This window comes from Protopterus annectens, chromosome 4.part0 (assembly GCF_019279795.1).
Source record: "Protopterus annectens isolate FY-2018-M chromosome 4.part0, PAN1.0, whole genome shotgun sequence".
Taxonomy (NCBI): Eukaryota; Metazoa; Chordata; order Ceratodontiformes; family Protopteridae; genus Protopterus; species Protopterus annectens.
Window position 1 is genome coordinate 1,567,945,300 of NC_056733.1, and position 24,319 is coordinate 1,567,969,618.

At 37.4% G+C, this 24,319-nt stretch overlaps 1 protein-coding gene across 1 annotated transcript in view; it reads left to right on the forward strand.

Moving 5' to 3' along the window:
* LOC122799944 (matrix metalloproteinase-21-like) overlaps positions 1-24,319 on the forward strand; it is a 176,298-nt gene that overhangs the window by 143,819 nt on the left and 8,160 nt on the right. The window lies entirely within an intron of this gene.

The window sequence follows — 24,319 nt, forward strand, 5'->3', positions numbered from 1 at the left end:
CTTCAGAATACGTTTTAATGAAAATGTTTTATTCACTAATTAAACTACACTGGGATGAGATACAGTGAGGAATTTTTAACTGTGGTTTAATATTACTACACAACAGAAACTGTAAAGGTTATCTCTAAAACATAAATAAATATTAAAAATATGATCCAGCAGGACTAATCCAGTGCTCGACAGGGGCACAAGAAAATAATTTTCTTGGGTGGCGAAAGCCAGGATACCTTTTTGGCTAGGCTTATATAGGCCCTAGGGCCAATAGACTAGTACCTACCTATGAATCTATGAATAATTTAAAACTGTACACTAAAATGCTTTTCTACTTACCAACCAGAGACAACTGGTTTAATGTCCTGTTAAAAGTCTGCCTCTATACTGATTACCCTTCTATATCTGATATCAGTGATCAGAGTCCAAGAAGAGATCCAGTCTCTTAAAAACAACTAAAGGAAATATGATTGCATTTTCAATGATTAATGCAAGTTAATGAACGTCTGGTGATGTTACATCCATTAAGCAGAACATGGCAACAGAGGGAATGCTGTGTTGCTTAAATTTTATTAGTCTGAAGAAACAACATTTATTTTTTATAAAGTATGCCATGCTAAAGCTGTGCACCATATAGTGAAATAGCTAGGCGAGACTATTAAACTCTCACTGCCATTAGCCCTCTTTTGTTGGTTAGCTACAAGCTTCCATTTTGTAGTGTAGTGATTACTTCTGATAGCCTCTTAGTAGTCAGCAAAGTTAAGAGACGTTGAACAAACTAAAGGAATAGCATGAGGTGAAAAAGTAGAAGAGGACAGTGACGTAACTTGCCTGAGGTAGTTAACTGAGATAGAATGCATTGCAATCTGGTTCAGGCAAGTGAAGGAATTAGCAAAAGCAGTGGAAGAATGTACAGCAGTCAGTGCAATTAAGTGGCTGAGAAAGTATTAAACGTGGCCTATATAAATGGAGTGACTGAGGCATCTTGAGAATAGAACAATGGAGCACTCAGCAACAGCTGAAACAGACCAAAGGGATAATGCAGAGGAACAATCTGTAACAGTAAAAGAAAACTGGACATAATACATGACTGTCCTGCATTAATGATTGTTTTGGCCTAGCTAATACATGACTGTCCTGCATTAATGGTTGTTTGGGCCTAGCTGTCTCACTAGATAACAGAGGGTGCCATGGCAACAGATAAAAATTTTCACATTTTAATAATCGTGTGGGGCATCTTGGTTAGATATGAACTAAGAGACATACTCCTCTAAAGAAAATTTGTTATAGCTCCATCATTCTTTAAGGCTGCAATAACTGACCCAGTACATGAAAAGAAATTAAATTAAATTAAGTTGAACAGTATTTGCTCTGACTATGCTAAAAACAGTATTCTACATTTGATTCAACATTGTTTAAATTGCAGAAATAAAATAGTGTGGAATCATTGAAAGGAATGCATCTTTGTTTATAGTCAAATGAAACTTTTATCAATCTGTTAAGAATAGTGCTACCACTGAAATTAAGTTTTTATTAATGTTTAAATACAAATGGATTACATTTTAACTTAAGCTGAGACATGTATGTCTGAGCACATAAGCACTTTCTACTTGTGTGTGTTTTGAACAAATAAATGTCCATTGCACACATATAATGCATGTTTAGACTTCTAGAAAGAGTTGTGTGAACTTAATGATAATAAATTGGATTTTTATATAGTAAAGATAGCAGAATCTTTTAAAATCACCAAGTTTGTGAAAGTTTTATACAGGTTTTACCATGTCACACATAAAAACTGAATAAGAATATACATGGTAGATAAAAAGTGACAGACATTCATTTTTAAGAAAACTGTATTCATGTCCTATCATGACTAGATACCAAAAGTTTCAAGGTCAAAGACATTCTTCCTAATTCTCTGCTGAAAAGGGGTTTTACATGACCCAGTGAGACATTCCCAGTAACAAAATACAACTAACTAACTAAAAAAAAATTCATCAAAAAGGCAGAAAATATATATTAATAGAATTGTTAATGATGGAACACATTTGTTAAAATATTTACAAACCTCCTAAACAAAATTAGGTTAGTTGTCCAATAAGGAAAGGGAGGATGACAATAATGTAATACAAGTGACGGAGAACAAAGGAAAGGTTATATTTTTGTGTGACATAAATGCAGCAGATAGTATAAATGTTTGGAAAGGAAATAAACAGATATAAAAAGTATATAGATCAGGGAGATAGTTTTTGAAATTTGTAGAGAAACATGATCTCATTATCTGCAATTGATTTAAAGACTGGAAAGCTGCAGTAGTTATTTATTGTTCAAGAAATGGTGGTACTGTGGGGCGACTGTATATTACAAAAATAGTTAACAGAATTTTTTAATCTGATTGTACATATCAGAACAGAAAGTGATCATTTTTAAACTAGATGTAAAAAGAAAAATGGAAAACTGGTAAGAGTTAATTGGAGACATGCAAACTGGAAATATGAAATACAGTTTATATATAATACTGCAGAGTTAGTGAGATATGTGATAAACAAAGTTCACAACAGAGAGGAAATTGCAAACATCAACTCAAAGATTTACCAAAAAATATTCAAGAAATTAAAGTAAACCTCCTGAAATGTAGAATAGGTGAAAGGAGGGGATTAAAAAGTTGTTTTGTGTAAGAGTTTAAAAAAAGAAAATTGTGGCACATATTAAGTACTAGTTAAAGATAAGAAGTCCTAATGTTTGCCAAAATGTAAATATTATAAAAATAAATGGCAAGAAAGACCAGATGTAATAATATCTAAATATAATAAAAAGAGTTTACAGGTTAGTGGTGGAAGACACAAGGAAAATAAAAATGACTGATGACAGATTAATTAACACTAGATAGTGATATGAATTCTTTAGAGAAAATTTTAAAAATGAAGACATGAATGATTAGAAATTAAATTTTCTGAAAGGAAGGAGAAAGATGATAACTGATAAATTCACTGAAAGAAGAATATTTGAAGTTTTAATGAAATTAAAGAATAATAATGACCAAATACCAGAAGAAATTAGAAAATAAAGTCTTAAAATTGGCAAAACAAGAATGGATGAAAATGTTATGCTCCAACTTATGTGATGTGCCTTGGACTTTTTCTAAACTCAAAGATGAAAGCCATCATAGTTCTAATACATAAAAGGGAGAAAATAATAGGTCTAATATGTATAGACCAATTATATTCCTTACTGCTTCCTTGAAATAGCTTCATCTATATTTAGAGGGTAATTCAATTGAAGAGCAGCATATTCAATCTACTAACATGTCACTTAGAAATATATTTAAGGAAACAAAAGTTATTTGACCAGATGATAGACATGGAACAAGAAATGAATAATCTTAATAAGAAAAAATGCTTTAGGAAATGATGAAAAGGGAAAGTTATCTAGGTGAATTATTGGATGTTATTATAAAACTATACAATAGTAGCAGTGTTATATCTACAGAAAACTCAAAATATGAATATATGGATTAGATTCTGTCAAACAGAGGCATGAAGCAGGAATATATTCTCACCCCTTCCTAGCTCCTCATATTATATTTTAATGAAATTATAGAAAATGTGTCTCAGAAAAGGGAAGGTATTCTAAAATAGAAAAAAAAAAATAAGAATACGAGTTATGGGGTAGATTAGATTATTAATAAATTCTGAGTCTTCCAGCAATTAAATGCCAGGTAAATGAATTAAAAAATAGTCATGGAGTATGAGTTAAAGATAAATATTGAAAGAAATAAAGAAATTAAAAATGACAGAATGGAAAATACAGTCCCTATAAAGGTCTATAAATACCTGGGCCTGATTTCTACATCGGATACCATATGGACCAAACAAAGTGAATATTTTATTAAAAAAGGACTGACAAGGTAACATACAGACAAATAAAGTGTGACAATGGAGTAGATGATTACATGCGATCTTTGTTGGAAACAATGAGAGCAATAGCATTAAGCCTGATTCCATTTGGATCTGAGATTTTGGCACAAAAGCAGGGGAAAAAAACGATTGAAAAGCATTTATAAAATGTTAAAGTACTTACTAAGGTTCCCAAAATCTTTTCTGACAATTTGTTTAAGAGTGAAATTAAACATTTTAAAGGAATAAATAAATTTGGATTTAAAGGTCATCATCAGCTGGTTCAAACATATAAGGCAAATAAGGATAATTTAATTAAATAGGTGTTGCAGGAGAAAAATAAGTGAATATTTTGTTATGCATTTACTTCCAAAACTCAGATCAGGTAATTGTTGGCAAAATCCTTGGCAAATACTGAATACAAAATATTGCGGTGAGTAAAGCATATTTATCAAGGATTAAAAAATATAATTAAACCTTTTAGAAGGAAGGATGATACATAAAGATGCAGAAGGCATAGTCTCTTTGTAATAATTATATGCAAAGAATAAAAAATGCAAACAACACAAATTATATAAACATAAACTATTGGAAACTTGCATTAATTAATATAAAGTTTAAATTTAAGTTGTATCATGGTAATATTTGTAAAAAGAAGCAAACAATAGAAAAGCTGCCTTTTCTTTTTGTCATGAAGGGAAAAAAGAAAACTCATTGCATGTACTGCTATAGAGTGTGGTAAATACATTGAGATCAGAGCCTTTTTCCAAAATATAGTCAATCTGGAAACATCATGTCACTGGTGATTAAAGTAAAATCTGCAATGTTTTGTTAAATATAGATAATACATTTTACTGTAAAAGAGCTGACATTGGCTTATTTTACAACAGACATAAAATAAGAAATCATTAGAATTTAAAGTATAGGAAAAGGGGAGGAGATATGTATGCAATTATTCTTTTGTTATTAGTGAAAAGTTAAAACTGTGATGATTTATGTATCTGAGTTTATGATTATGACAACTGTTGAAGCCATAAAATGAACTGAACTGACTGCATTCTCAGCCATTGGCTGTCTTTTTTTGTAATAGTTTGATGTGTATTTGGTGACAGCTTAGTTTCTACGGAAAAATAGTGGCTCCACATTGACTAAACATATGATAATATACAGTCCCTTTCCTTTCATAACAGCACTTAAGGGAGATACTGCATCACTGCAGACCTTACTTAAAGCACTACCGGTCTCCCTTGCAAGAACAGCTGCCAGAGATGCCCCTCCATTGGCTACTACACAATGATTAGCTAGCATAAACCAAGCAAGTGGCTCAAGGCCAATAAAAGTTCAAACTTGGGATGAGATCAGACAATGTTCATTAGAGACAGTAGCCCCACAAGGGAGGCGGGACAGGAAACTGTATAAAATAAAATTATTGCTAAACCTGCTGTGTTTGTATAATGTATATTATGGTTCAAAATTATTTCAACATAAAGCACTTCAGTAAGCAAAACTAAATAACATTCTCAAAATGTTTTCATTACATTTTCTGCCACCCCCTGTTGTTTAACTTTCATAATTATTCTTAACACTTTTAACATGTTTGGTAGTGTTGAATGTTCACTTGTAAACTGTGTAGCTGTTGAAATGCAGTATGTTTTGACCATAGATTCTCCATAAAAATTATGAACATGGTGTCTGTGGTATTGTAAACAAGACTGCACAAAAGTAATGCAATCATTTCATTTGGGGTTATAAGAAAATAATTAACTCTACGTAAGGAATGGAAATGATATCAAATTCATGAAGTGATTTAAAGAAATGTTTATGTTGAAGGTTGTATATGTATACCACAATTTATCTGTTTAGTACTGCTCTGTTAGCATACAGGGATAAAGGCCTGACAACAGCCCAGTCAACCCGGGTTTTATTATTGGGTGCCTGATAGAGCAGCAGGGAGGATGGGCTCATCCATTTTTTTTTGGGGGGGGGGGTGACATACCTGCAGGCATGCAAAACAATAAGAGCTTCCTGGTAAAGGCTGGGAAACCAGTTGCAGTTTGCTTCAGCTAAGGGGGTGGTGCAGTTTGCCAACAATGGCTCCATGTAGAAGTGTGAAGCCAAATGGTGTGATCTGACAAGTGCAAACCCCCTTGCCAACATTCAAGCACATACATCAGGGAGGAATGGGGTAGGCCAAAAGTAGCAAAAACTCCCTGGCAGATAGTAGGACAGCACAACCACCAGGATTCACTTAGCATTCACACTGACCCTGGCTTTAAATTTGATGCTAGTCCAAGGGAAATGGAATAGTTGGCAGATCCAGCATGGAGATGGGGCACTGGGACAGCTGTCATGATAACAAATGGGGAGAAAAAAAAAAACAAAAAAGTGTGGTTGTTTATACACGCACACTATGCTATTTGAAATATGTCAGCAGTGAAACCATACAACAGATAATGATTAAAACTGATTTGTTAATTTTTTTTTTGAAAAATGGAAAATGACGTATCTGCTTTAAAATCCCACAGTTGCCAGTGCCAGACTTAGAGTTCAAATTCACAGCCTGCTTCACCCAACCCTCGCTGGATTAGCATGGGAGGTGTAAATTATAAGCTGAATGCAGAGGCGTGCCCCAGCCTGGCAAAACCCACCTAGTGGATAGTCAAAAGTAGAATCAGTGCACCAAATGTGACACTTATACAAAGGTGCATTATGCAGCAGGAAACAGTTTATCAAAGCAGACATGCCACATGCTACAGAATGCACATATAATGCAGTTCTTACATTTTTACAGGCCAGTTTGTGCAGTATACCCTGAGTAAGGACTGCCAGTCCTCTGGATGCTGCAAGGTAGAGAGTTTGATTCTGACCTCTGGTTATTGGCTAGATATGTAACAGTCTTCAAACTGATAGCCTAGTATTCACCTATGACCCTATGAATCTGTAGGGAAGTTTATCCCTCAGGTACCACACTATGATCACCCTGATAACCCAGTAAGTAAAGATAGAGGCTCGCCACCCTTCACCTGCATTCTGATTAACTACTGATTGCATTACCAAACACAATTATAACATCTAGGCTCACCCACCACCTAACCACTTTCAGTAGCAAAGTCTGTTTTCTATCACTCTCAGTTAGAGACTGGCATAATTCTCTCTGAACTACAATAACTAATAAATAGCTGGCTGTGCTATATGACTATATTCATGGACCAGCTATCAGTGGCCACATGTGGTGGTATTAATAGCTTTGCACCAGTAATATTCTCTTCATTGCACTGTGACGCATGTGGATTCAAACTGGCAAAGGCTTATATTCAGCATTAGGTGATATGGTGAAACAATTAAACCACTTGACTTAGTTTGTTTCTTTGTAAAAGAATGAATGAAGATGAGCAAGTCTGTACTTTAGACGCTGTAGCAAACCAATGTTGGGGGTTAGGATAAGAGAACAAAGCCATTGTAAGCCACTGATGAGCATCTAGCAATGAAGACAACTGAAACTTTGACCTGTTGGCAAGTTGTGCTCCAGAGTTTGATTTCCTCAGCCTTCATCAGCCCACCATGTGGCTCTGAAGAGGTTGTGTAACCAAACAGTGCTCTGAGGCTTTTTGGGAAATTGGAATAGTCTCCTTGATTGCTTATCTGGTAATTACATGTGAACACATTTAAATGGATACAAACTGCTATCTGATAATAAGGGAGATGAAATTAAAACAGAATTTCCTGTTTGGCATTTAGCACAGAGGATTAAGGCTATGAGTTGCTAATGAGCTGCGTCCTGTAGTGCAAGGTTTGAGTTACTCAGCTTTTATTTGCTTACAGTGTGAATGAGTGAATCCTTTAACCAGACAGTGCTCGGGGCCAATTGGGAAATTGGGCTATGCTTCTTAATGATCTCCTGAACCACATGCCTAGTAACTACCTATAAACTCAAAATATCAAATTAAGAAAGGCACAGTACATGAACGTCAAGTTGTCCTCTGGCAGTTTTGCATAGAGCCTGTAGGCAAAAACATTGCTAATGAGCAGGAGCGGCCTTAGGTCAACTGGTGCCCTAGGCAAAAGGGCACCACGGCAGCCCCCACCACACCACTCAGTGCCCCCATCCTGGTCTACCCACACCAAATAAATACTGGAAAAGTGCCGCTACTAAAGCGGCGCCCTAGGCGGCCGCCTAGTTGGCCTATGCCTAAGGCCAGCTATGCTAATGAGCTTCATTCTGAATCCTCGTACCTGACTGTCAGTCTGCACTTGAAAACTGTGGCACCACTTGTAAAATGGGTACCAAGTGGCTTAGTAGTATGGTCTTTGCCTTTGGGTTCAATGCTGGCCTTCAGTTACTGGCTGTGTAGAGTTTTGCATGTTCTCCCTATGGCTGCATGGGTTTTCTCCAAGTCCTCAGGTATCCTCCTATATTCTAAAAAAACATGCTACTTGATTAGCTACACTCAACTGTCCATGTATATGTTCAATTTACCCTTGCCCTTCACTTACCTGATTAACATATAAATACTTAAAGAAAATCAGTGTGATTCAGAAGGTCATTTTATCAGAGTACATCTGTGTTGACCCTGAAAACAGGCACTTCATTTTGTGGTGTTTCATAGTTAACATGTCCAAGAAAAGAAGTCATTTCTTATGACACCCTTCTATGTTAGGGAAAATGGGAATCATTTAATCCCTTTAACCCTAACAAGACATAGGTGAAGTGGGTACAGATCATTGGTGCACTGTGTACCTTGATATAAGGACAGGACTTAAAGATGGATGTGCATAAAGAAGGAAAGCACCACAGTGAACTTCTGATGAATGAATCATCTCAATAATAAACAATTCATTAACTGCTATTGTACATCTGGCTGAGAAAGTTATAATGTTTGAAATGTTATCACTGCCTCCACTTATTGTGGTAACTGTGTTTACTGCAAAATTATATCCAAAAGCAAATAATTTATGCTGGTGAATACCCCTAAGGTTTTCAACATTAGACAACTTATCAACTGTAATACTGAGTGGGTGGTATACATGGCCGTAGGTCAATGTGGGCCTTTTATGTGGGCCAGATGTCTAGAATGTTTAAAAATAGTTTAGCTAACCACTTAAGTGATATTAACTGTAAGAGAGAGAAAAGTGTCCTATATAAGCATAAATTAATACATTCTATGGCACATTTTGATTTTGTTGGGCTGGATTCTGTGAGGGGTGGGAGTTTATCGGAAGCTTCCAAACACAAATTGTTAAATAGGAAAGAATGGTTATGGATAGTTAACCTGTATGCTTTATATAGACCTGGCTTAAATGATAATTGGTAGCAGATATGTCTATTTTGTTTTTTGTTAGTAATTAGGTATATTGTATATTGATTATGAATATTATTTTTGGGTTTAAATTATTTCTTTTTGATATATTGTATATATATTTTTCTTAGTGCTTCAGTTTATTTTGGTGGGATTTGTTTTTAATAAACTTATAAGTTTTAGTCACATGTCTGTGTGTTTATTTCTGCTCAATATCTGAGCTGTTTGGCTGGCTGCTATCTATCTGCAATCAACTGAAGTACAAGCTGAGTTAAGTATACTTTGTTCTGCACTTGCACTGTTACAGATAGCATTGCATTTTATTTATTTGTTTCATTGAATATTGTGGTCTCTCTGCAGTTAGTTTCCCACCCCCCTGCCCTGTTCTTGTTGTAGTATTAATCTTGGTGGTTTTGGAATTGCCTGCCCCTCCGGTAAATTTATGTTTTAACACCCTGGGCCCATCTCATTTGCTCAATCAACTGAGTACAGTGAGATCATATTTTGATTTCAGACACTCCTACCAGTCCCATCTCTTCAGCTCTATCCACTGTGTACAGAGAGAGCATTTGGGAAGGACAACCCCTGTAGTCTCTTAATCTTGCTCTATTCCATCCCTCTCCACTAACAAAAAAAAAATGTATTTATATTTTATTCAGCTGCTCTTACTGTAACTGTCTTCTGCCTTCTTTATTACCTTAGTTTGCTGTTCTGTGTGCTGTTAAGTATTCAAGTGCTCTTCTTCTGCACTTATTACTGCTTGTTAGTAGCCTGATTAAATTTGTCTGCTATCCTAAGTATCTTAGTTTTGGTTTTAGCACTTGTGCTTCAGGCCAGTTATTTTACATTTAGGGTTTTTGTGGACAAACACTCATCAAACCCTGCTATCCCTAAGTGCACCAAGTATTTAGGGCACTATGTCTGGACAATTCCCTACAGTTTCCCCTGCCAGTCTGGTTGACATGGACATACTGAGACAGTGTAGCAACTGCCTTATGTTCATGGACTGTCCCTTTCTCCTAGTACATAATTCTTCTACTTGCGAGAGATGCATCTACATCAGTAAGCTGGAATCCATGCTCTCTCACACCACAGTCAGTACTCCTGACCAAGAGGAGATTGCCAGTACAAGTACCACACCACCCACAGACCCACACACCAACCTGTGCAGGGGTCCTCAACAAAAACTTATCTAAACAACAGAGACCCCCAAAACACACTCAAAAACATTCCACACACAATGCTAATCTCATCGCACAAAGTAGTCAACACACCAGTGTCTCACAAACACAGCCCAGTAGGCATAACAATAAACCAATCACCCCATAAGGCATAACAATAAACCAAACGTACTAGTCATTGGCAACTCAGTAGTGAGACACACTGATGTTCCCCCTCACCAGGCTCAACAAGGAGAAGGTCATGGTCAGCTGCTTGTCAGGTGCTAGAATCCACCACATCACTACACACTTAAATCTGTCCACAACAGGTACAAATATGACTGTTATTGTCCATGTTGGTGTGAATGACTTGAGACGTACCTCCCTGGACTATATGAAAAGAGACATGATTGAGATCTCAGAATATGCACTCCAGGCAGGTGTGACCCTAGCCCTGAGCAGCTACCTTCATCAAGAATGATGCCACAATACCAACAAAAACTCACTGACTTCAACAATTGGCTTAGTTTCTGGTGTCTTTCCAAGGGGATCCAGTATCTGTCTGCCTGGGATGACGTGGTTGATAGGCCTCATTGCTTTGCCAGAGATGGCATCCATCTGTCACCCCTGGGGTTCCGGATCTTGGGCAAGGCTCCTGCCTGCCATGCTGTTCCTTTTTTAGGGTATGTCCCAAAGACAAATCTTCCAACATGAAAGATCTGTCAAAAAGCAAATTGAAGGTCATGCTGCTCAATGCTAGGAGCCTTCATCTGAAAATGCACTCACTGGAGGCCGTCCTCACATTGGAAGATGCTGGTCTGTGTAGTCATGGAAAATTGGTTCAGGGTGGCCGAGAGCACCCCTGCCTTACATGGCTATACCTCATTCCACACTTTCTGATCTCAAAATGAGGTCAGAAAGACTAAGGGTGGTGGAGTCTCTATCTTCATTAAAGACTGGAATTACTCCAGATGCAACTGACAGTTGGCAAGACAGCCATCCAAGTTATAGCCAACACTACAACCTGTGAGAGATGCACTTATATAGCCAAACTGGAAGCAAAGCTCTCTTCACCCAAGACTGGACTAGGCAGTCAAGAGGAGAAGGTAAACACTTGCACCACACCACACTCATCACACAGTCCCTCAAAACCTACACCACCAAAACACACACATAGAAACACAAAACACACACCTACATTCATGGAGGCTCTCAATAAAAACCTGCCCAAGCATCAGGGACCTCCAAATCAGAAACGCAAGCAAAATCCACCCCCCCAACACAGCCCAAATGACACATAGCCCACAAACTCAGTGTGCCACTCAACCACAGCCCATAAGGCATAACAATGTACCCAACACTCTAGTCATAGGAGACTCTGTAGTCAGGCACACTGATGTTCCACTCACCAGGCTAAACAAGGAGAAAGTTACTGTCAGCTGCCTGTCAGATGCCAGGATCCACCACATAACGCATGCACTCAGGTCACTCCACAACAAGTACAAATATGAGACTGTCATTGTCCATGTTGGTGTGAATGATCTGAGACGTACCTCCCTGGACTACATGAAAAGAGACATGGAGGAGCTCTCCAGTCTTGTAGCCCAGGCAGGTATGACCCTAGCCCTGAGTAGCATCCTGCCATCACCCAGAATGATACCACAGTACAAGGACAAAATGATTGACTTCAACAATTGGCTAAGCTTCTGGTGTCATTCTAAGGGGATCCAGTATTTGTCTGCCTGGGACCACATGATCGACAGACCATGATGCTTTGCCAGAGATCACCTGCACCTGTCGCCCTTGGGATTCCAGATACTGGCTAAGGCTCTTGCCACCCCTATAGTGCCTTTTTAGGCAAGGTTCAAATGACAAATTCACCACCGTAACAGGTACAAGCAAGCAAAATCTGAGAGTAATGCTACTCAATGCTAGAAGTCTAAACCTCAAAATGCACTCACTCGAGGCACTCCTTAAAATGGCAAACATTGATATTTGTGCAGTGACAGAGACCTGGTTCAAAGCTCCAGAGAGCACCCCTGCACTACCAGGCTATAATTCATACCACACCTTTCGGCCACCTAACCTGGAAGGAAGCACTAAAGGTGGAGGTGTGTCCATATTCATTAAGGATATCCACACCTCCAGGCTAGTTGCACAGCATAATGCATCCGAGCTTATCCAAGTGCAACTAACTCTGGGCAAGACCACAATCCAAATTGTAGCTTGCTACAGACCCCCCACCATGCCCCAGGATTCCCACTCCTCATTTCTAGATAAACTGGAAAGTATTAGGGTACAACCCAACACCCTAGTAATGGGTGATTTCAACTACCCCACCATTAACTGGGAAAACTACTCATGTACCAACTCTTTTGCTCAACGTTTTCTGGAATTCATAAATTCCAATGCGTTGGATCAGCTTATTCATACTCCCATCAGGGGCAGCAATATCCTAGACCTGGTCATTACCAACATGGGCAACCGGTGTTCCACACCAGAGGACAATTCCTTGTTGGTCAGATCCAACCACAAGCTAATCACCCTAGACATCCACATCCCGTCCCACCCCCAATTAAGGAAACCACCGTAAAAAACTTCCCCAAAGCCAACTTCACACTTCTTAAGACAGAAGTGGCAAACTTCATGACACCCATGCAGATGGACAATAGAGGCACTTTATAAGCACTTACACGAGTGCATGGATCATGCTATCCCCAACAGAACCAAGATGCTATCCTCCAAAAAAAGGAAGCCAATCTGGTGGTCCTTTGCCATAAACAAACTCTACAACAGAAGAAAGAAACTGTTGCAAAAAAGAGTAAAATCCCATGACTGGAGGAACTCTGTGGTCAACCTCAGTAAGAAGCTGAGATCCCTCATAAAATCCTCCAAAGCTAGTTACGAAAACAAAATTGCCACTGATTCTAAAGACAGCCACAAAGCATTCTATAGCTATGTCAAGAATCTCAATGGCAACACTCAGATCTGTTCTGAATTTCAGCACAATGGCACTAAATCTACAGAACCATTTGATATTGCCAGCATCCTGGCAGATAGGTTCAGTGCTAACTTTACCCCCCTCTCACCCCCTAGTGGGCCCATCTCTATACTGGAAGAATGCAAAGTTCCTGTAATCATGGCTGCACAGGTAAAAAACACACTCTCCAAAGCCAAGAGCATAGCATCCATAGGACCTGACAATATCCCAGGCTGCGTTCTACACAGACTACAGAATGAACTGGCACCCTACCTAAGTACCATGTTCAATCATAGCCTTACCTCAGGCTTTGTGCCCACTGAATGGCGCACCATGACGGTTATCTCATTCCACAAAGGGGGAGCCACGACAGACCCCAGGAACTACCGCACCATTAGCCTGACGAGCCTGGTCTGCAAGGCCATGGAATGTATCATCATGGAACTCATAAACAAAGACATTAGTGATCTTCAAACTCTGGACCCTACCCAGTTTGGCTTTGTAAAAGGCAGATTATGTCAACTAAACCTGACTGACTTCTTTGAAGCAGTCACCAAAGCCATAGATGAGGGTAAGGTGGTTCACACAGCTTATCTAGATCTCACCAAGGCTTTCAACACCATCCCCCACCATTCCCAAGAGGAATAAGTACTGTGTTGTGGTCCAGATTTATCAAAAAAATTATTTTTTCGACCAAATTTGTCATTCTTAGGGTACGGGTATGCTTTTTTCTGTCTGTAATCCCTCAAATCCCTATCTATTTTGCCACACTTCCTTTTAAAAATAACATGACATTTTTCTTCCACCTGTTGCTTAATAATAAAATTAGTGAGAGAAATATTTTGGCAGTTGTTATTGGAAGCCAATAGATTCCCAGGGCTGAATGAATACATATCCATTGCCCCTATTTTAAAAATGAGAGCTGCAAAACTATAAAATAAGTATATATAATGTTTTGCAAGTTCTTTTTGTTGATTTTTGATTCAAGTTTATTTATCTGTCCAACACATTGTGATGGTTTTAGTATTTATATATTTATTTTAAAGTTCTTTTAAAAAATGTGCATGTTTTTATCTACTTTCATCTGTATTTGTGGAAAGTTGGTAGGTTGTCATGAATATTTTAGTTACAGGATTTAATTGGTGTCAATTAAACAATTGTTTTAACTACTAATTAGATTGGGAGGGGTATATAAGCAGGCACAGTCTTCATTCTTTCATTTTACATCTGAGGAAGTCTGGTGGACGAAAACGCTTTGTATTGTGTGGCGTTTATGTGATTAAACCTGCTGCTGCTTACACCTACAGGCTCGTGTTTTATTATTACCTTCTGCCTCTTTGGGTGCCTGTTGTGGTTTTATTGGTTCCTGGTTCTGTGGCACCCTTTCCTTGGAGTTTTTGGATCCTCTATTAACAGGCTTTACAACAAAAGGAAGAAACTTTTGCCCAAGTGTAAAAAGAAACAAATTCCTAATCAGAAAATCTCCCTCCTCTGCCTCAACAAGCAATTTAGATCACTAGTGAAAAACTCCAAAGCCAATTTTAAGTTGAAACCAGCTTCTGAAACAAAGGGAAACCCACAAGTCCTTCTTCAGTTATGTTAGGAACCTCCATGACAAAGTCCAAGTTTGTTCCGAATTAGTACTTACTAATTATTATTAATTATTAAGTTACTAATTAATTAATTAATTAATTATTATTAAGTACTAATTATTAGTACTTTTTATTAGTACCACTTACAATGATCCTGCTGACTTAAGCAACCTACTAGCTGATAGGTTCAGTGCAAACTTCACCCCCTTATTGCCCCCCAAAGGCCCAGATGACATCCCTGATACTTGTCCCACACCTCACATCTTCGTAGATCAAGTGTTAAAGGTCCTATCCAAGGCAAAGAACACAGCTTCCATGGGACCTGATAATATCCAAGGCTGTATTCTGCACAGTCTCCAGCAAGAACTAACATCACCACTGAGCACCCTATTCAACCACAGCCTTAATTACAGGCTTCATTCCAGCAGAGTGGAGAACGCCATTGTCATGCCCTTGCACAAAGGTGGTGCCACTACTGACCCAGAAAACTATCGTCCCATTAGCTTGACAAGTCTGATCTGTAAAGCCATGGAGCGTATTATTATGGATCTCATAAACAAGGACATAGGCAATCTCCAAACACTCGACCCCACCCAATTTGGATTTATCAGGGGCAGAGTTTGCCTATTGAACCTAGGTGACATCTTTGAGACCATCACCAATGCCCTGCATGAGGGAAAGTCAGTACATACAGTTTACCTTGACCTAGCCAAGGCCTTAGACACAGTCCCTCACTCGGACATCATTGAAAAGCTAACACAACTTGGTGTTAATCCCTATCTCATCAGATGGGTGACCAACTGGCTCAGTGATAGGACCCACAAGGTCAAAATAGGTGCCACGACTTTGGACAGTATACCTCTCACTAGTGGTGTTCCCCAGGGATCTGTCGTGGGACACCTACTGTTTGGCATCTACTTCTCAGAGGTCCAGGCAAAGACCAAGGGCCTGTGGCTGACCAAGTTTGCAGATGACTGTAAGTTGGGTACTGTCATTGTCTCCCCAAATGACATTAACATACTGCAAGAGGGTCTCAAAGCTACAAATAACTTGTGCCAAAGTCATGGCCTTAGGTTAAATGCAAAAAAATGTATTATCATACCATTCGACAAAAATACAGCCCCTACTGATTACCACATCAACGGCAACCCCCTAAGCACACAACCCATGGTGAGAGACCTGGGTACTCAGGTTGACAACAATCTCACATTCGACCATCATGTGACGGCAGTGGTCAGAAAAGCCTTCTACTTGGTTCATCTCATAAGTAAAGAGATTGCATCCAGAAAAAAGGAGGTTATTCCCTCTCTGTACTACTCCCTCATTAAGTCTGTAATTGAGTATAATGCCCCGTTTGGTATGTACCTCTACAAACACCTGCACCAACTGAAAAGGCCACAGAAATACCTCACAAAGAGAATCCATGGCCTCCAACATCTGTCTTATGTGGACAGGCTCAAATCACTATCACTTTACTCAGTATCATACAGATTGCTCAGAGATGATCTGTGTCTCGCTTACAAGGCAATATTAGACCCTGCCCTACTAGAGATGCTCCATATCCATAAGTCTAACTCTTCACGCAATACCCACTCAATAGGCCAATATCTAATATGTGACATCAACAAAACCTGCTGGAGAGATAGGTTGGTCTCGCAGAGGCTGCCCTGTCTCTGGAAGAGACTTCCCATACATGTCAAACAGAGTATCTTGCTGACCTTCTTCAAGTGCAACCTTGATAAGTGGATGGGAAACCACACATTTGTCCCAGGGGGTTCCACCTTTGCCCCTCATTGACAGGGGGCGACAGGTGCTTACTGAGGTTTATTTTGGGGATAAACGTTTGGCTAGGCTTGTAAGGGACCCAGGGCCATTAGCCTAGTAACTTCCTATGATCCTATGATAATGTCGCTGTAGATTATTTATAAGCATTGGATGAAATGGGTACTGTCTCTTTAAGCCTAAGTTATTTAAATGGTGAAGTTGGCCTGTTCCAAATTGCACTGAAGACTCCAGTGGGCGAAACCGGTCTGTACTGCTTGACAGTCACCATCATTTGAGCTTTGAATTATATAGCCTAAATATTAAGCAATAGAATTGTATATTAAAAAACTTTTTGTGACTGAAATTGCCTGCTCATTATTTTATTTCTGATATCCGGATGCTCTGCAGTGTTTTGTGGTATTTCCTGGAAGGTGATTTGGAACATTACAGCTGGTTTGTACTGGAGCTGTTATTCCATTTTTTTCTGTGCTGGACAGTTGTTGTTTTATATATCTATATATATATATATATATATATATATATATATATATATATATATATATATATATATATATATATATATATATATATATGTGTGTGTGTGTTTGTGTGTCTGTGTGTGTGTATGTATATATAGGTATATAGGTTCTTAGGTAAGTAGTAGGATAGTTGCCCTTGCAGGTCATTTTAAGCCTAGCCAAGTTCCCTTTCTGTGCTTGAAATAACCTATCCCAGTTAGTTATAGACTGGCCTTACCCATCCCATGATTGATAATTATATATTACCCCTAATGAGAATAACTAGGATCATACCATAGATAGTTTGAGGGGACCCACACACAGGATAAAAAATTTAGCAGCTACATCTGTCCATTAGTAGTACAGAGGGCAGTCCTAGGATAAAGTTTCTGTTTCCCATCCATAGATCTAAGCTGCACTTGAAAATGGACAATAATGAACTTTGTTTTATGTGGCTGGGTAGTCTTTTCCATAGCATTAGCATCCTCTGCGAAATATGCCTGTCCCTCCAAACCATTCTGTTGATGTTGCAGAAGAGGTTTAGATCCCTAGACAGTGTACTTCTGATGTCATTTGATTTGCTGATGTGCAGTAAATTCATCAGTAATGAATTTGCGGATGCAGTGTATGCCAGACACAGGTCACCTCTTAGCAGTCTGAGGGATAGTGAGTATAGTGACAAGGCTTTGAGCCGGTCCATGTAGTACAATTTGTTTAGGCCTTGTATTCTTTTAGTAAGGTATCTCTGTGGGCATTCCAGTTGTGGAATGTGTCTGAACAGATACATGCCAAAGGGAACATCATATTCCACAATTAACCCAACGAGGGCTGAGTAAAGGGGAACAATGACATCCCTAGATCTAGACACAATCCCCATGTTTATAAGCTGTGCAATATAGAAGGACTTACTTACAACAATAGACATGTTAGTGAAAAGTTAGGTTACTGTCCACATAAGTTCTCAAGTCCCAAACAACTAGGTAAACTCTTAGGTGCATATTGTCAGTGTGGTAGTTCCCTTGGGCTGAAGACTTCTGAATGGATACAGTAACGCATTTTTTTGGCATTTAGTTTCAAATGATGATTTTGACGACAGCTATTTCTCTGAGACAAACCTTATTGCATAACGGTGAAGTCATTTCGGAACCAATGACTGCTCCTAGCTTGCAGTCATCTGCAAACTTAGCCAGAGCCCCTTGGTATTGTTTTTTACTTCAGAAAGGTAGATCCCTAACATGAGAGGTCCCAGAACAAAACCCTGGGAGACTCCACTGATGACTGGTCACCTTGTGGAGATATCTTCCTCTATTTTGTTTATCTGTATCCTACCTGTGAGCCCGTTGGCAATCTAGTGGGTGACCTAGAGGTCTATTCCCAGTTTATTTAGCTTTTCTACTGTGCCTGAGTAGGAAGTTCTGTTAAAAGCTTTGGTCAGGTCAAAGTATGGCTGTCTGTACCATTTTGCCTTCATCCATTGCTTTGGTGTCCTTCTCAAAAAAATCCACCAGATTGAGTAAGCATGACTTGCCATTGATGGATCTAAAAGGAGATGGATTTAATGTTTAGAGATTCCCCATGTCCTGATTGATTAATTACATGATAAGTCTTTTTATGACTTTGCATTTGAGGCTGGTCAGACCTATGGGTCTGTAATTGCCTGGGTCTGTCATAGGTTCTCCCTTATGCAGGGGAATGACTCTCCATTTACTTGGTGCAAAACCTGTACACAGGCTAAGATTGAACAGTGTTGTTATATACATATATGATTATACTATGATTGCTTGAAATGTCAAAACATTAAATAAGATTGACAAAACCATTTCAAAGAAGCAAATTACTGAACAGTGAAAACACTGAAATAACAAAGGATTGCAAAAAGAAAAAAATTCCTTTTGCTAACTATACACCAGTCCGTGTACCACAACATTCAGTCCTAGTTTTCCCGAGTAGTGGCAGTTTTACAGAAAGTGTTTTTTAAGGTAAGACATAGTGTTAGGGCTTGGGGCAGGTTGAGGTTAGCACACATTACTAAGGTGAGCAGGGGGGCTTTGCCTCAGTCTCACTGCCCACCTTAGTAAAATGTGCTAACCCTAATCCTGCCCTAGCACTAACTCAGCAATTTACCTTAGAAACAAACCCTCTCTGTAACACTACCACTACACATGACAGCTTGGACACACAGTATATACAAAAACACATGCATGCAGCACTAAATCTATCCCCTTACCTAGCCCTTAATCTAACCCTAATCTGCAAACACTCCCCACTTCAAACTCTAATACAAATCCAATTACCTCCTTCAGCAAAATAGATATTTAGGAAAATAAATGTTCACTAAAACAAATGTTCGAACAGAGAACTAACAGTTTACTTCATTAATTAAAGGATTGTTCAGTAAAGTGAGCTGCACCCATATATATATATATATATATATATATACATATATATATATATATATATATAATATATATATATATATATATATATATATATATATATAAATAATATATGTAAAGTGAGCTGCACCCATATGTATGTATGTGTGTGTGTATATATATATATATATATATATATATATATATATAGAGAGAGAGAGAGAGAGAGAAAGATACTTCCAGATAGATCGCATTCAGAAGATCGACTCAACAGAAAGTTAAATTAAATATGGTCGAGCCATATGATCAACTTTCCAAAAAGTCGAACGACGAAAAAGAACAAAAATCTAAATTTTTTTCAGGAGAGGGGGCAAGCTTCCCTGCACCCCTCACACCCCCAGAATATTATATATACCAACTCCACAACTGCACTACAGTGGGTAAAGGAGGAAATTCCCAGATCCCCACTGTACCTTGATCTCCATTCAAAAGCTTTGACATTTCGGAAAGTTGATCATATGGTCTCGACCATATGAAGTTTAACTTTCTAATAAGTGTATCTTCTGAATAGGACCCATACAGATATATCACATAATAACCAAGTTGCTGGCCTGAAAAATGTATTCTTCTTAGCGGGCTAAAGGAAAAATAATAATATCCATCAAGTCTTTCATATTAAGTCAGTTTACTTAAATAGGGAATCTATTTATTTTTAAATACACAGTTATGCTTCACTTAAATTCCTACTAAAAAGTTAATGATAGAATATCTATACAACAAAATGACAGTTTCTAACATTATACTTTTCTCTGTTTACTTGACATGTTTGACATGTATTACTACTAGAGAATTTATTAAAATACACTTATAATTTCATGACATTTTGTAGTATTTTATAAATACGGAAGATTATCATTCAAATTTCACCCATTGAATAACATCTTGTGAACGTTTTTTTACAATCTACATTATAATCTGTTTAGTAGGTTTACCTATGATTTCATAACACTAACAGAAAGATGTAAAGTTTTACCTTAAAACAGTTGAATGCTATATTTAACAAAACATCTGTTGTATATTTTTATATCAGGTAATGCCAGAGAAGGTGTGCATTAAGACTGCTAAAGGCCATAACAGCAAACTTTAATATTAACCATGCTTCCATTGCACTAAATGACCTCACATTATCTATTCCTCTTAGCAGGTGTGGTGTATCTAAAATAATATATTTGAAATTTATAAATGTTCCTTTATGCTGTTCATTTGCATATTGTACAATCAGATTTATCAAATTTATGTTTACAACAGCCCCAACATGGCCTTGAATATGCAGTTTAACCCTGCATTTGATATGGCCAATATAAAGCAATTGCATGTGATCCCATATATCACTATTCATGACTGACATATAAAATATTCATAAAGTCTCAATTTATTTCATCTGAATTACAAAATCAACATAGATTACATCCTGCACAAATAAACATTCTGTTTGGGAAAGTTATCATTTTGGAAAATGGAACATTAAATGATAAATTTTCACCAATATGTAGTGAATTCTTAAAGGAAAAATAATTACTTTTAACTTATTGCTCATCATTAAAACTGGCCATTTTCCCCTAATAAAGTCATAAAAATATTGTGAGAAAGCAGTGTACTTAGATACACAATATATGTTTTTAATTTCCTTCACTGCATCATTCGATACCTTTTATGATGTCAATGCTTACAAGCAGAGGAATCTGCTTTCTCCTCAGCCTGTCTTAGATGGGGTAAAAAAATATCCTCTATCAGTGAATCTTATTTATTTATTGATTGATTGACATGTCATTACTCTGAAAATCTGACTGAGTAGGTGCCCATTTTTAGCAGAGGCCTGGAGAGAGAAGCTTCAAAGTATTACTAAAACATTTTAAGAATGATAATTTTACAGTCCTCAAAAATAATACAAAACATCTAATGTTTAAATTATTATAAAATTATTATAACAAATTAGAAATAATATCCCATTTCAAAAGACTTTCTCTCTGTATAAATGACCACACAGACTGAGAGCAGGTGATTTGGAATTTGGTTCCCATAGTAAGCCTGTTTATAGATAGGCCTTACACCATAGTAAGTCACTTACACTGACAGCAGGTCTTTCAGGATCGGGCCAGACTTAACACTGAGAGCAACTCTTTTGGAATCTGGTCATATGTGAAACCATTGGTTAAGAATAGATACAATCTCTATGACAATGATTTAATATTTAGAGAAATTTTAACCAGTTTATAGAGAAATTAAAGGTAACTTAGTATAATACAAACAGGAATTGCAACATGAAGTGAGAGAAGAAACAGGTTTATAGAATATTTACGAGAAATTAGTTGAAGAAAGAGAAGGAAGTAAAGGAATTAACTGAAGTAAGTAAGTAAGTAAGTAAGTAAAGGAAGTCAGTGAAGAAGAGAGAGTAAGGAGGTGTAAGGTATGGAGAGGTGTTTGTTCATATTTAGGGATATAGTTTATCCTGGAGTTGAGCAAGAACAGGATCACATTTTGGATAGGAAGTCTTTCAGAAGGGTTTAAAGGACTGAAGGGAAGGTATTGACATGAGGCACACAGGTAAGGAGTTCAAGGACTTAGCAACATGGTATGAGTACAGACCAAACTCAGTAGATTTGATAGGTTTGTGTCTATTGGAGGATAGATCCTTGTGGTACACCAAGGGTGACTGGGAGGTATGGAGACAGAGTGGAAGCCATGTTATTTAGGGATAGGAGTTCTTCATGTAGGAGCTAGTTTAGAAATTGTGTTGAATACATTTTTTCAAGTATTTTGGAGAGGGGAATAGGATTGCTATAGGTCTAAAGGTGGTGATATCTGTTGACTTTTCTCCTTTGTGCAGAGGGATAAGGTGGGATTTTTTTTTTCCAGAGAGAGGGAACATGGGATACCAAACTGCACCACCACTGACGATGCAAAAACCAAGAAAAATAGAAATGCCAGTACCATCCAATGAAGCAGACAACGATTGTTTTAGCGCTTTCAATCACTTTTAATATTTTGTGACCTTCCTCAGAAACAAACTTTTGTAATTGTCACTTCTTTAAATACTCTTACACAGGAAGTTACATCACTGTTTGTCATGAACTTTGCAATTAAATACATATAAATTCATATAAATTCCAATAAATATTATCAAAATGAATACTGAATAATATAGTAAAACAGTTTAAATTACCTATACAGTAAAAAACATTTTAAATTTATTGTGTCATTTAATCCTGGGGGCATGTCAGCTCCCAGGTACAATTGCCAATAAGCCTCTTTGCACTCTAATATGTTGTTTAAATCCCCACTAAAACTAATATTATCCACTTTGTCCAACACAAAGAATTCAAACTTTTTGAATTCTCTGCAACTAATAGAATGTCTGAATAAAGCATTTGATTTGTCATTTTTCTTGATAGCCAAATTGTGCTCATAGATACGCCTTTTTAAGTGTCTCTTTGTCTTTCCAATATAATACTGTTTGCATGTTACACAACTTGCTGCATAGACAATGTATTCACTGTTACAATTGTAATAGTGTTTTGCCCAAAAAGTCTCATTACGTTGTCCTAAAGTGATGAAAGAAGTGTTACTGATGTACCTACACTGTTTGCAGTTGTTGCAGCTATATGTTCCCTTTTTTATTGTACAAGCTCTTGATAATTTCCTAGTTGGTCCTTCTTGATGTTCTAACATACTTTTAATATTTAAGACCTTCTTATACGTAAACATGGGAATTGGACCTACAATGTCTGCCAAATCTTTATTACCTAATATAATTTTCCAATTGTCTAAAATAGTATTCTTAATTTCCCACATTTCATCAACGATGGGAATTGGAAAACATGTTCTGTGTTCATTCTTGACTTCTTTTGTATTTTGTGATACAAATAACCCCCCTGCTTCCACCATGATGTCAATAGACTGCAATATGGGTTTCGCTACATTCTTTCTCAAAAGTGATACCTCTTTCTCTATCTGTTTAATCCATTTTTTGTCATAACCTCTTCTTTCAAATAATTTACTCAAAATGTTTCCTTCACTTACAAATGTGTCTTCCCTAGATGTCAATCTACTAAGCCTTATGTACTGTCCTTTGATGACACCTTTTTTCATGTGTGTGGGATGTAAGCTTTCACTATGTAAATACTGGTTTGCAAAACATGCTTTTCTATATATTTTGCTTGTGAAAGTCTTAAACTCATCATCAATAGTTATATTAATGTCCAGAAAATTTGTAGTCTCACCGAAATTACCAATTTTGAATTGTAAAAAAGATGTCGTATTATTTAAATCATTTACAAATTCTTGGAATTCCAATTGATTTCCTGACCATAAAAAGATCAAGTCATCTATAAACCTGTGATAAATCTTTACCTTCACAAAACTTGGATGTGTTTCTAGGTGTCTTTGCTCCCAGTTTGCCATTACAATATTTGCAAAAGCGGGAGCTACCCTGGCACCCATAGCTACACCCGAAATTTGTTGATACATTTTACTGTTGAAGGTGAAAAAATTATTTTCCAATATTAAATCCATCAAACTGCAGCAAGTGTTAATTTTAATACTTGTTAACGTGGTGTTTTTGTTTAAATATTCTCTCATATATTCTATTTCTGTCTGTTGGTCTATTGATGTGTAAAGACTTTTGACATCCAAAGTCCCAAAAAATACAGGTGTTCCATCCAGGGTGTGATTCCTGAGAATTTCCAA